Raw genomic sequence first — 12,233 nt, 5'->3', positions numbered from 1 at the left:
AGCTGGAGTTGGAACTCACGATCTTGTGTCCCTCTGTCCTGCCCTCAGAGTCCAGATCTGCACCCACCCAGGCTCTTCCTATCTGCCTCCCACCCTTGCCCAGAGCCCTTCTCTCGGCCGGGCTCTGGCCACACAGGCCACCATCCAAGAGGACCTGGCTCTTTTTAGGGCCTCAGTGCTATCTCCTGGCTCGGCTATAAACCCCTTGAGGATGCAGGACGCCCAGGGCACTGGGAAGCACAGTGCCCAGCCCACAGTGGGCACCCCATGCATCTCTGTAGATGTCAGCTTGCCTCTGTGCCCCCAGCTAGCCCTCAGACAGGAAGCTGATTACACAGGAAGTTGAAAAGCCACAACGTTGAACAGAGCCAATGTCAGGATGGGGCCTGCTAGGCCCCTCACCCTGACCTTCTCCCGGCTCCAGAGCAGAAGAGGTGTCCCCCGCGTCCCCAGAGCAGAGAATGGTTCCAGAGAGTAAACACGCCAGCAGGGGAGCGGAAGAGTCCATGTAACCTGTGTGGGGAGCCGTCGGGAGCTGCTGCAGCTGCTCAGGGACCTGGCTGGCCCTGTGGTGAAAACAGAGAAGGTGTCCAGATCAGGAGTGGGGAGAATCAGCAGGGACGGTGGACAGAGCCTTGCAAGAGGGGCGGATGGCTGGCTAAGAGAAAGATGGGGCCAAGCCTCCCTCTCCTCCTTCCCGACCCAGAGCTCTGCCTAGGCACCTGCTCCCCCAGCCAGGAGACCCAGAAGCCAGCCAAGAGACACCAGCTGTTGCGTGTGCTCACCACCTCCCAGGACTCGGTTTCACAGTTGGGAAGAGGGCCACTTCCTTACTCAGCAGGTGCAGCAGGTGCGAGGGAAAAGGGCAGAGAAGGGAGGCTGCCTATGCCACAGCCAGAGAGGAGCTGGGGGGCTGGGGGAGACAGGGCGCCCAGAAGTGCCCTGGGCCTGGGGCTGGCTGGAGCAACACAGACGGCTGGGGGTGGGGGGGACGCCGGAGAGGATTAGGGGGATCAGGGCCACAGATCAGACTATGCTGCCGTTGAAGAAAAGCTGAAGCTGGCACTGTTCATGGAGTTGCCCCTGGACATCCAGAGAGGGCCGGGTGCACGTGCACACACACACACACACACACACACACGTGTGCATACAGAGTCATACGCTCACTACCTGTCCATGTACGCACGGTGTCACAGACCATCACACACGATCAAAGCCAAGCACCTTCCCATCAAGCACAGACCTGAGCACACCCCCAGGACGTGGCCTCCCTAGCCCCACGACAGCCCAGAGACCCCTGTGTGAGCAGTCATGCCCCCAAGGCCCCAGGGCCCAGCCGCGCCTCACATGTGCCCCAGCTGTCCCTGTGCAGCCCACACATCTTCATCCCTCACCACCTGCCCCGACACCGGCCTCCACCCGCCAGCGCCCCCCCTGTTTAACTTGGAACGCTGTGCAGCCTAGATACAAGCCCCCTGGTCTACTTCTCACTCAGACAGCTCGGGGGAGGGGGGCAGTCCCCTTCCCTGCACAGCCACCCCACCCTGTCTGCACTGCCCCGGAAAGAAGCTGGGGGTTCCACGCACAGTCATTTCTCGGGGCCTGGCCTCAGCCCTGTGGAGCCCCCCATACACACACACACACACACACACACACACACACACTCCTTGTAAGGTCTGAGCTCCATCATCAGTGCTGTTCTGTGGAGAGGAGATCACCCTAGAAGATCTCAAGGCTAAACAAGATGGCCCATATTAGTCTTCGACTTTGCAAATACAGTGGCATGGGCTCCCCTGGGTGTCAGGCACTGTTCTGGGTGCCCCAGGGACACTTCACTATGAGCTGGGCTTCGCTGGCATGCCCACTGACACAATTCCTTAGAGCCCACCCACTAGCCCAAGTCAGGGAGCCCTGCTTCGGAGAGAGGGCTACACCGATGAGCTGTCCGAGGGGCCAGGTCTGCCCTTATTCCTGCCGGGTCCTTTTTGAGCATCCCAACCAAGAAAGGCTAACCTTGCTGTCCCTGCTTCTTTCCTAGGGGTAGCTTCTGGCCCTGTCCCCAGCCTGACTCATGCAGAGCAGGGACTGGGCAAGGAGTGCCTGCCTCAGTTTCCCCAGGGGCAGGGGTAGGCCTCAGATTTAGTCTGACACAGGAAAGGCCCCTGGAGGCTAGGCCAGGCCGGTCACCAGTAGTCACCTAGGCCCCACTACCTGCAGGTAGCTGCCAGGTAGGCCCAGATGCCTGCTGTTCCTGCCGTCGTGGGGCCGGCTGGCTGAGGCTGCAAGATCACCCAGCAGTGGGCCTGAGTGAGAAAGAGCAGGAGGCTGGACCCAGGCCATGGGCCCCAGGAGGCAGCCCCCAAGACAAGTCGTTAGGCTAGAAATCCAGGAAGGGCCCCCAAGGACACAGGAGGGCCAGAGGGCGTGCTGCCCTCGCCCGGACCCGAGGCCCCACAGAAGGGCGGCGGAGCAGTGCCCAGGGAGACATCTCGTGCCACACACATTTGAGAGGCCACCGGCCCCTCTGCCTTCTCCCTCCTCTTCCCTTTGCCTCTCCCACTTTCTTCTCCTCCCCCAGCAACCCCCTCCCCCCACAACCTTCCAGCTACTCCCACCCTCAGCCCTTTTTATTAACTACCCCCGCAGAGACCCTGTGTGGCCCTGGGTGGGCCCTCCCCCCAGGCCACCAGCCTCCTCTCTCGCACAGGAAGGGCAGGGGCCCCTCATGACACGCCTGGCCTGAGTGTGGAGCCCACCTCTCACAGTTCAGAGACCGCATGTGGAGATGGCCCCGTCCCCACTCCTGGGCCTGGCCTTGAGGGCTCACCATCCTCCCTGCATCCTGCGCTTCCAAACTCTGCCCTACTCCTCCCTGCCTCTGGATGGCAAGAGCCACCTTCTCCAGGAAAACTTCCTGGGCTCTAGTGCGGATTTCCCATCGGGCCCAGTGTCTCTGGGAGCCCGCCCTGCCCTGCGGCCCCACACCACCCCAGCACAGCTGCCACTCTAGGGACACTCCCTGTGGCGGAGGGCTGGCCTGCCCCCCCTTCCTCCCCACCCCCCAGGAGGAGCCCAGCCACCTCTCCCTGGTGTCAGGGTCAGGTCCATCCCCAGCCTGAGGCACTTGTCCTTGAGGGAGTGAGAGGAAGCAGCACTCTGAGGTCAGCCAAGGTCAGAATGCCGAACTTCCCCTGCCCTCCATAGGAAAGCTGCCCCAGAGCCTGGGGACATCTTTCTATTCTGGGGACTGAAGCCCCTGCTCAGGCAGGGGGATGGCAAACATGACCTAGACAGCTCCTTCCAGCACAGGATGCTCACCAGGTAGAACAAGATTTTTGGTGGCTTCCCCACACATCAGAATATCAATTCCCTGTACCCTTCACCCACCAGGCCCAGGCCTCAGACTGTAGCCCAGAATGTCTATGGCTCATGGGCCTGGCCACAGGGCTACCCAGACACCGTCAACCTTCTCCAGGTCCTGGAGGCCAAACCAGCCCTGAAAGAAGCCCAGGGCCTGCCTTCTGCTGCCCCACTGGAGACCCCAGGAATCCCCAGGGCTTCCTCAGCTCTGTTCCAGTAGCCCCAGGCATCTGAGTATTGCCTCATGCTAGCTGAAAGCAAGAACCACTTGGCAATGTTTTCAAACTCACACTTATTGTGGACCTACCATGTGTTGGCTACACTTTTTCACATTTCTCATTAGTTTTATGTCACTTGAAGAGATAGGTGGGCACCTGGGTGGCTCAATCAGTTAAGCGTCCAGACTCCTGGTTTCGGCTCAGGTCATGATCTCAGGGTCATGAGACGGAGCCCTCCCCCCACCCACTGTGGGCTGCACGCTCAGCGGGGCATCTGCTTGAGAGTCTCCCTCCCCCTCTGCCCCTCCCCCTGCTTCTGTGCATGCGCTCTCTTTCAAATGAATCTTTAAAAAATAAAGAGATGGGAATTACTTCTCCCCACTTTACAGATGAAAAAACTGAGGTTCAGAGATTTTCCCTCGTGTGCTCAGGTGGAGCGAGGATGCCCGCCCTTCCTTTCCCTGTGAAGTTGCACGATGTCTCTCTGTCTCTCAGCACCAGGCATAGGACTGGAATCTAGGAGGTGGGTGCAAAGCGCTCTGTGCCTCTTGCCTTGCTTTCCCTGCTTTGCCTCACCCAGGCCTCGTCCCAGGGATTTTCATCAGCCCTAATCTACAGATGAGGAAACAGGTCCAAAGAGGCCAAGGCCGGACCAGGGGGCTGGTGGAGTGGAGGACAGGTCCTGTTTAAGCGGCCTAGAGCAGCACTCCCTTCCTTCTACCCCTTTCCGGAGCTCTCCTGCCCCTGGGCCAACCACAGTCCCCTCAGGGTACCCCCAAGAAGCCCCCTGCCAGAGCCAAGCTGAGCAATGAGGCTCTGGACAGCTGACAGCCCTGGTTCCTGTGGGGAAGGGGCAGGGGCAGGGGCAGGTCACAGAGGAGCTGCTGGGCTTGGCCTCAGTGGTCTCCCACTTCCCTGTCCAGAGCCTCAGGGCCCGAGGAGAGGTTTACCACATCCTGGCTGTGGAAGGAATGGGTGCTGGAGCACCTGGAGTGGTGGGGTGGCCACATGGGTCTGGGGAACACGGGGCAAGGCAGTCGCCAGCAGCCTGGAAGCTTGGAGGTGAAGCCGGCAGGTTCCGAAGCCCCCACCCTGCAGGGGGCCAAGGCAGCTGCCCCAGACTGGTTCTAGGCAGGTGACAGATCTCAGTGGGGAGGAGACACCATAGACCCCGTCAAATAAGGGAAACAGGAACTGCTTGCATACCAGCACTGAGGCGCCTCCTTCCCCTTCCCAGTGAGCTGGGCCGGGCAGCCCCCTGCCGGAGCTGTGGCCACTGAGTCAGCCTCAGCCGCCTCCCCGGGAAGGGGCCAGAGCAGCGCTGCCTCGCCTGCCTGTCTGCCGGTTGGGGGAATTGAATGAGCCGCCTTCCGGGAAGGCATTTTGGAAACTCTGAAGGGCTGTGTGTGTGTAAATAATGTAAAAATTATGGAACAACAGGCTTGTGACCCAGTGGTCAGACCTGGGCCACCCCTAACCGCAAGGAAGTCTTCCAGTATCCTCAGCAGCCGTGTGCCCAGGTAAAATCCCAGGCTCTACCACACCGAGCAAGCTTGTCAAATAACTGATACCAGTTTGTCTGTTTTTTTAAAGATTTATTTATTTATTTGAGAGAGAGTTGGGGGGGAGGGGCAGAGGGCGAAGGAGAGAAAGAATCTCAAGCAGACTCCCCACTGTGTGTAGAGCCCAACCCAACCCCAGGGCTCGATCTCACGACCCTGAGATCATGACCCTGAGATCATGACCTGAGCCAAAACTAAGAGTCAGACGCTTAACCGACTACGCCACCCAGGCGCCCCAGAAAACTGATACCATTTAACACTCATTCAAGATAATAAAAAAGCAGAATTCTTAGAATACTAGAAATAGAAAAATAGAAGCCTTCTTAAGTCCAGTAAATATCATACTTAATAGTGAAGCCTACAGGATCATTCTTCTAGAAGGAAGAACAAGACAAGCTAGCCCACTAGAACAGCTGCTGGGCCGAATTTGGGGGTTCCTGGCCTTTTAATAGGACAAGAAAGAGATACAGGAGAAGAACATAAACCATTGTTATTTGTAGAAAATATAACTACCAGTCAGAAGAATCCAAGAGAATCATCTGACGAATATGCATACTATAAAGGGAAATCAGCAAGGTAACCAGAGACAAGATCATCATACAACAATCGTTGCTTCTCTACACACCAAACAAAACAAAACAAAACAAAAAACCAATGGAAAACTGTAATAGAATTTTGCCATTCAAAACATTAACAAAAACTGTAAGACACCAAGAAACAAGCCTAAGAGGAATGTATAAGACCTATACGAAGACAGATATAAAGGGGCACCTGTGTGGCTCAGTCAGTTAAGCATGTGCCTTTGGCTCGGGTCATGATCCCCGGGTCCTGGGATCGAGCCCCATGTCGGGCTCTCTGCTCAGCGGGAGCCTGCTTCCCCCTCTCCCTGCCATTCCCTTCTCTCTCTCTCTCTGTCAAAAAAATAAAGGAAATCTTTAAAAATATATATATATTTTTTTTATTTTTATTTTTATTTATTTTTTTTTTAAGATTTTTTTTTTTATTTATTTATCAGAGAGAGAGAGAGACAGAGGCAGGCAGAGGGAGAAGCAGGCTCCTTGCTGAGCAAGGAGCCCGATGTGGGACTCGATCCCAGGACCCTGGGATCATGACCTGAGCCGAAGGCAGACGCTTAACCGACTGAGCCACTCAGGCGTCCCTATATATATTTTTTAAAAAGACAGCTGTAAAATTTGGTTGAAGGACATGATAGAGCTAAGTACACGGAGAACTATGTCATGCCCCATAACAAGATTATTCCACATAAAGATGTGGGGTCCAACCTGACTTGATCTTTGAATGCATTATGACCCAACCAAAATCATGAGATGCTTTAATGGGATCTGACAAGCTGGTTTTCATATTCATGTGAAAGAGAATACGTACAAAAATAGCAAAGAAATTTTTGAAAATTAAGAACAAAGAGGGAGGACTTGTCCCACTTGATATAAAAATAAACTATAAAAGTCTAGTGATTTTTAAAGTGTGGTTCTGTCACAGAAATAGGCAGACGGAGCAATGGAACCGATGAGAAGGTCCGAAAGCCCACTAGTGACAACGGCATCTCCATACCACAACAGTACAGCTGGCTCTCCACTTCTTCAAAATTTTTGATCCACATCTCATATGCACAAAAATACATACCATGTGGAATATATGACTTAAAATAAGACCAAAATATGTAAATATTAGGGCAAATACACACCAGAATATGTTTATAGCTTCAAGGTTAAAAAGCCATAAGCAAAATGCAGAACACAAAAGCCTCATGTAAAAGAACTGATAGATTTGAACTCATATAAATTAATTTTTTCTTGGGCGCCTGGGTAGCTCAGTCCTTGAGCATCTGCCTTCGGTAGTGATCCCAGGACCCTGGGATCAAGTCCCGCATTGGGCTCCCTGCTCCGCGGGAGGCCTGCTTCTCCCTCTCCCACTCCCCCTGCTTGTGTTCCCTCTCTCGCTGAGTCTCTCTCTGTCAAATAAATAAATAAAATCTGAAAAAAATTTAATTTTTTCTGTCTGATCAGACTCACCATAAACAAAGGTAAAAGGCAAGTGACAGACATGGAGAAAATATTTGAAAAACAAGTAACAGATAAAGGGTTATTTTTCACTCACTCACTCATTGATAGGACAATTAATTTGGCGGTGCGTTCTCTGTGCCGGGCGCTGTCCTGGGTGCAGGACACATTAAATAACAAAATCTCCGCCCTCCGGGTCTTTACATTCTCACGGGGCGGGGAGGGAGAGGCAAGAAAGAAAGAAACATGTCATATGTCAGATGGCAGTCACAGAAAACAATAAACAGGGAGGAAAGGGAGTGTGGCAAAGGAAAGCAAAGATGTGAGGCCCTCCAACACTGAATAAGAAAAAGCCAAAGAACGCAATAGAAAAAGGGACAAAGAAGAGCAACATAGAATTCTCAGGTCAAGAGATGCAGGTGTCCAGTAAACGTGCCGCCCTCAGGCTCTGCCCACGGGAACAATGTGGTGGTGTTATTTGCTCAGCGGGTTGGCAAACATTCAGTACCAAGAGCAGGTTACCTCGTGCCCTTTTGGTGGGAATGTACGTTGGTATCATTTGGGGAGGAGGGGTGCAATTTGGCAAGACCTATCCAGATGTTGAAAGCATATGCCCGGGCGCCTGGGTGGCTCAGTTGGTTAAGCGACTGCCTTCGGCTCAGGTCATGATCCTGGAGTCCCTGGATCGAGTCCCACATCGGGCTCCCTGCTCGGCGGGGAGCCTGCTTCTCCCTCTGACCCTCCCCCCTCTCATGTGCTCTCTCTCTCTCTCTCTCATTCTCTCTGTCTCAAATAAATAAATAAAATCTTTTAAAAAAAAAAAAGAAAGCATATGCCCTTTGACCCCACAACCCCTCCTCTGGGTATCACTCTGGAAAGAGAATTATACAAAGATTTCCAATGCAGCATTGTCTGTACTGGGGGGAAATGGAATACACAATTTTTATAGTTCTACCAAGCATCTGTAAAAGAATAGTGAGGTAAATCTACACACACTGATGCAGACCAAGCAGAAAAAGAGGACTTACAAATAAGGTCATATGGTATGATACTATTTTTATAAAAAAGAGAAAGCTCTATACTCCATATAAACATAAATATGTATGAAAACACTCTAGGAGAAAAAGTTTGGTTACAAACCAAGGAAAAGCTCTGAACCACCCAGAGGGGGCTGGTGGTGTGGCGAGAGGTGCAAGGGGCAACACTGCAGTTGGGCCAGGCTGGGAAGCGAGCGTCTAGAAGCCTTCCACAAGTGGACTGGGAGGGGAAGGGGCCTGAGGTCTGCTGCAGGGATGTGGGGCGGGGGAGGGGGGCTGCTGACAAGGGAAGAGAATGCCAGTCAGTGTCAGTGCCAGTGAGGGGTCAGGCCAGAGGGGAGACTGCAAGCCCTGAGCAGGCCAAGGGGGTGGGCTCTGGCCAGGGGCAAAAAGAGCCCCCCAGTGACACTGATGCACACACCTCAGGCCAGGTGTCCCCCAGCACCGTGTGCTGGCTGACCCTGTCTGGGATGCCTTTACCTACCCCTCACCGGCCCCTCCTTCAAGAGTTCCCTTAGGCCTCACTTCCTCCAGGAAGCCTTCCCAGATCCTCCGGCTGAACCAAGGGCCTCTCCCAGGGCCTCCCAGAGCCCAGGCTCACCTCTGCCCTTCACGGGCCCCATCAGGAGACCCTCCCAATACTTGGGCCTCCCTGAAGTCAGGGAACGGGTCTTGGCAGCTTCACTTTGCTCAGTCGTAGCTCAGGCCTGGCCCGAGCAAGTCCCACGCCAGTGTTCACTGGATGGACAAGTGAGCTATCTGCCCTGTTCTTCCTTCATGTTTGGTTTCGCCCTTGGGTATGAGGCCTCCCTGGGGTGGCTGGGGAGATTTAATCCCCATCTCTCCAAAAGGCAACATTCCTGTCCTCTCACCTGCCCTCTCACCCAGGGGTCGGGTTCTGCCCTGGCTGGGAGCCAGGCAGGGCGGGGGAGGCCTGTCGGGGAGCAGGATGTGACAACTCCCACACAGCCCAGGGTCTTTTCCGTGCCTCAGAACACGCTGTACCAGGTGGCTGCCTTTGCTGGGAGCCACCTTGCTTCTCACGGCCCCTCTCTGCTCACATCCTGTTTCCACCCCTCTGACACCCGGGGCCCCAAGCCTTGGGCCCCCACCCCCGCCTGCTGGGTTTTCATGAGGCCTTTCCTGGGTGTTCTAGGAGCAAAGGCCTCTTGTTTTCAACTCCGAGGGGCTTGAAGGAATTTGCACTTGATTTTGCCCTCCTGAAGGAACAGTCTTAATGTGTCAAATGTCTCACGGGGCAGGCTCAGCTTAGAACAGGACCAAGGTAAAGGGGGAAGGAACAAGGGTCAGGGTCAGGTCAGGGCCAGGAGACTGCGCTCCAAGCCTGGTTCTCCCACCAACATGCTATGTGGCCTTGGACAAGGCCCTGAAGTGACCTGAGCCTCACTTTCCTTGGTTACCAAAAGGAAATCCAAGGGGGTTGGCCTCACCGGTGAAAGCTGGCACAAGGATACCCACTATGTGCCCTTGAGTCCTATCTCCCCCCGGCCAGGAGGCTCATCCGCCACACGCACCCTGCACTCACTTATCACACAACAGTTGTTACTTTCCCCAGTTGTCCCAGAAAGCAATCCACACTATAGGAAACTGAGAACAAGCAGAAAAGAAGGGAGAAGACAGTGAAGCATTGGCCATAACCCACCTTGTTCATTTTTGGAGTCACTCCCTCCCTAGTCGTGTGCCCTTTGCTCTGAATGCACTTGGTGAGAAAGGGCGGGTAGGGAAATTTCATTACTGAAAGCAAGGCCGCTATCTCCACCAGGCCTGGTAGGGGGCCCCAGGCAGGGTGCACTGCCCCTCCTCAGGCAGCACCGAGAGACCCCGCCCTCCTCTCCTCCCCCCTCACCAGTTGGTCCCCCCAGCCCTCCCAGGGTCCCTGTAGCCTCCCCTCTCATCAACATCTCCCCCCGTCCAGGGCAAGTCCAGGGATGGGCCTGGAAGCCAGGCAGGCCCAGGAGGAGGCCAGTCCTGACAGGGAACACATCGTCACACATCCTGTGGTGGACATGACTGGTGGTGGCTGGTCTCCAGACCTCCCCAGCCAGACGCACAGAGCCCTGCCCTCCTCAGCCCTCCCACAGTAGGGCAGACCACGCACCCCATTCCAGCCAATGAAATGTCAATTCCGGGCTGGGGCCCTAGAAAGCCCATTGGGATTTTTCCAGTCTTGCTCTCCTCCTCTGCCTTTTTGATGGGGAGGACCTCCTGTTCTCCAGGCAGTGCAACGACATGAGGGAGGTCTATGAGCAAGCCCCGACCCTTTGTTAATGTGTTAAGTGGTAGGCATGGCAGGACGGTTGTGTGGCATAACCCAGCTCTCCTGCCCAGCACAGTCAGTCGGCCTCAGCTGGAAAGCCCCAGATTTGTTTCACTGGGACAAACCCACTCTCTGTGGCCCCACTCCTTTGTCCCCCAGCTTCCCCCTCACAATTAGGTCTATGAAATCCCTCTGCTTCCTGTCACCCACCACCTTCCAGGTCCTGAGCTTCTCCTCAGCCTTCAGTTAGTCATGTGCAGCTGTTGGCCCCACTCCTGTGGATCCTGGACAGTGAGGGGTTCTCTCTCTGGCCTGAGGGCCAGCACCTTCAGGACAGCCCAACCTTTCCCACAGGGAGGGCTGCCACTGGCCCTCACTCTGACAGCCGCCACCAGTCTACCCCGGTCTGTGCTAACTCCGAGGGTGGAGGGGTGGAGGAGACCCGTCCTGTCACATCTGGGCACTGCTACAGCCCACACACTTGGCTTCCTGGTTGTTTTGTCATGTATTATAACCTAAGCATGTCCCTGTGTCTCCAGCACCTACCCACAGGAACCAAAGACGCTTCCGTCCACAGCACTTCTGGCTTATCGTGTCTACTCCTCCTGCTCCCTGCCAAGTCCTGAACTCCCTTCCTTCTTTGTCCTTCCAAAATCGACACTTGAAAAAAAAACCTAATGTTGTCTCAATCCAGCTCTCAGCCTTGTTAGCTAAATGCTGCTGGAGAAAACCACCATGATGGGTCCTTCTCCGCCCCTCACACTCAGGGGTCCCCTGATCCTTCATGCTCCTCGGCTGCCTAGCTGCATGCTAAGCTGTGCTTAGAACATGAAACTGGAGGGGTGCCTGGGTGGCTGTCAGTTAAGCATCCGACTCCTGATTTCAGTTCAGGTCACGATCTCAGGGTCATGAGATTGAGCCCCACACCAGCTCCGTGCTCAGTGCAGGGAGTCTGCTTGAGATTCTCTCTCCCTCTACCCCTCCCCCCAAAATAAATAAATAAATGAATCTTAAAAAAAAAAAAGAAAGAAAGAAAGAACATGAAACTGGTAAACCAGGACAGACAAAGCAAGGTTGGATCCCTACCTCACAACTCCTACCTAATGGAGTAAATATCTAAATATAAAAGGTTAAACTATAAAGCTAAGATATAAGCATGTAGGAGGGCATCTTTTTTGCCTTGAGGGAATAAAGATTTTAAAAGCACAGATCATAGTTGAAAAATTGATGAATTTGTCCACATAAAAAGTAGAGATCTCAGCTCAATAAACAACATCATAGAGTTACTAGATGAGTGATAAATTGGGAGCAAATGTTTGCAATGCCTAAAATTGACAACAGTTATTGCATACATATTATATTTTATTTCATAAATAAAATATTAAAAATCCAAATTCAGCATATTTTTGCAAATTGAGAAGTAAAATCAGGGAATTATAGATAAATATCAAAAGATAAATGGATATAGCCATAATAGGCAATTCATATAAGGGAAATCTGAAAGGTTAACAAGTATATAAAGAAATACTCAGGGGCGACTAGGTGGTTCAGTCAGTTAAGGGTCCGACTCTTGATTTCGGCTCAGGTCATGATCTCAGGGTTGTGAGATGGAGCCCCACATTGGGCCCCACGCTGGGCATGGAGTCTGCTTAAAATTGTCTTTCTCCCTCTGCCCCTCCCCACCACTCATGTGTGCTCTCTCTCTCTCTCTCAAGAAGAAAGAAAGAAAGAAAGAAAGAAAGAAAGAAAGAAAGAAA

This window comes from Phoca vitulina, unplaced genomic scaffold (assembly GCF_004348235.1).
Source record: "Phoca vitulina isolate PV1807 unplaced genomic scaffold, GSC_HSeal_1.0 scaffold12, whole genome shotgun sequence".
NCBI classification, from domain to species: Eukaryota; Metazoa; Chordata; class Mammalia; order Carnivora; family Phocidae; genus Phoca; species Phoca vitulina.
Note: the sequence above shows the minus strand (reverse complement) of the source record.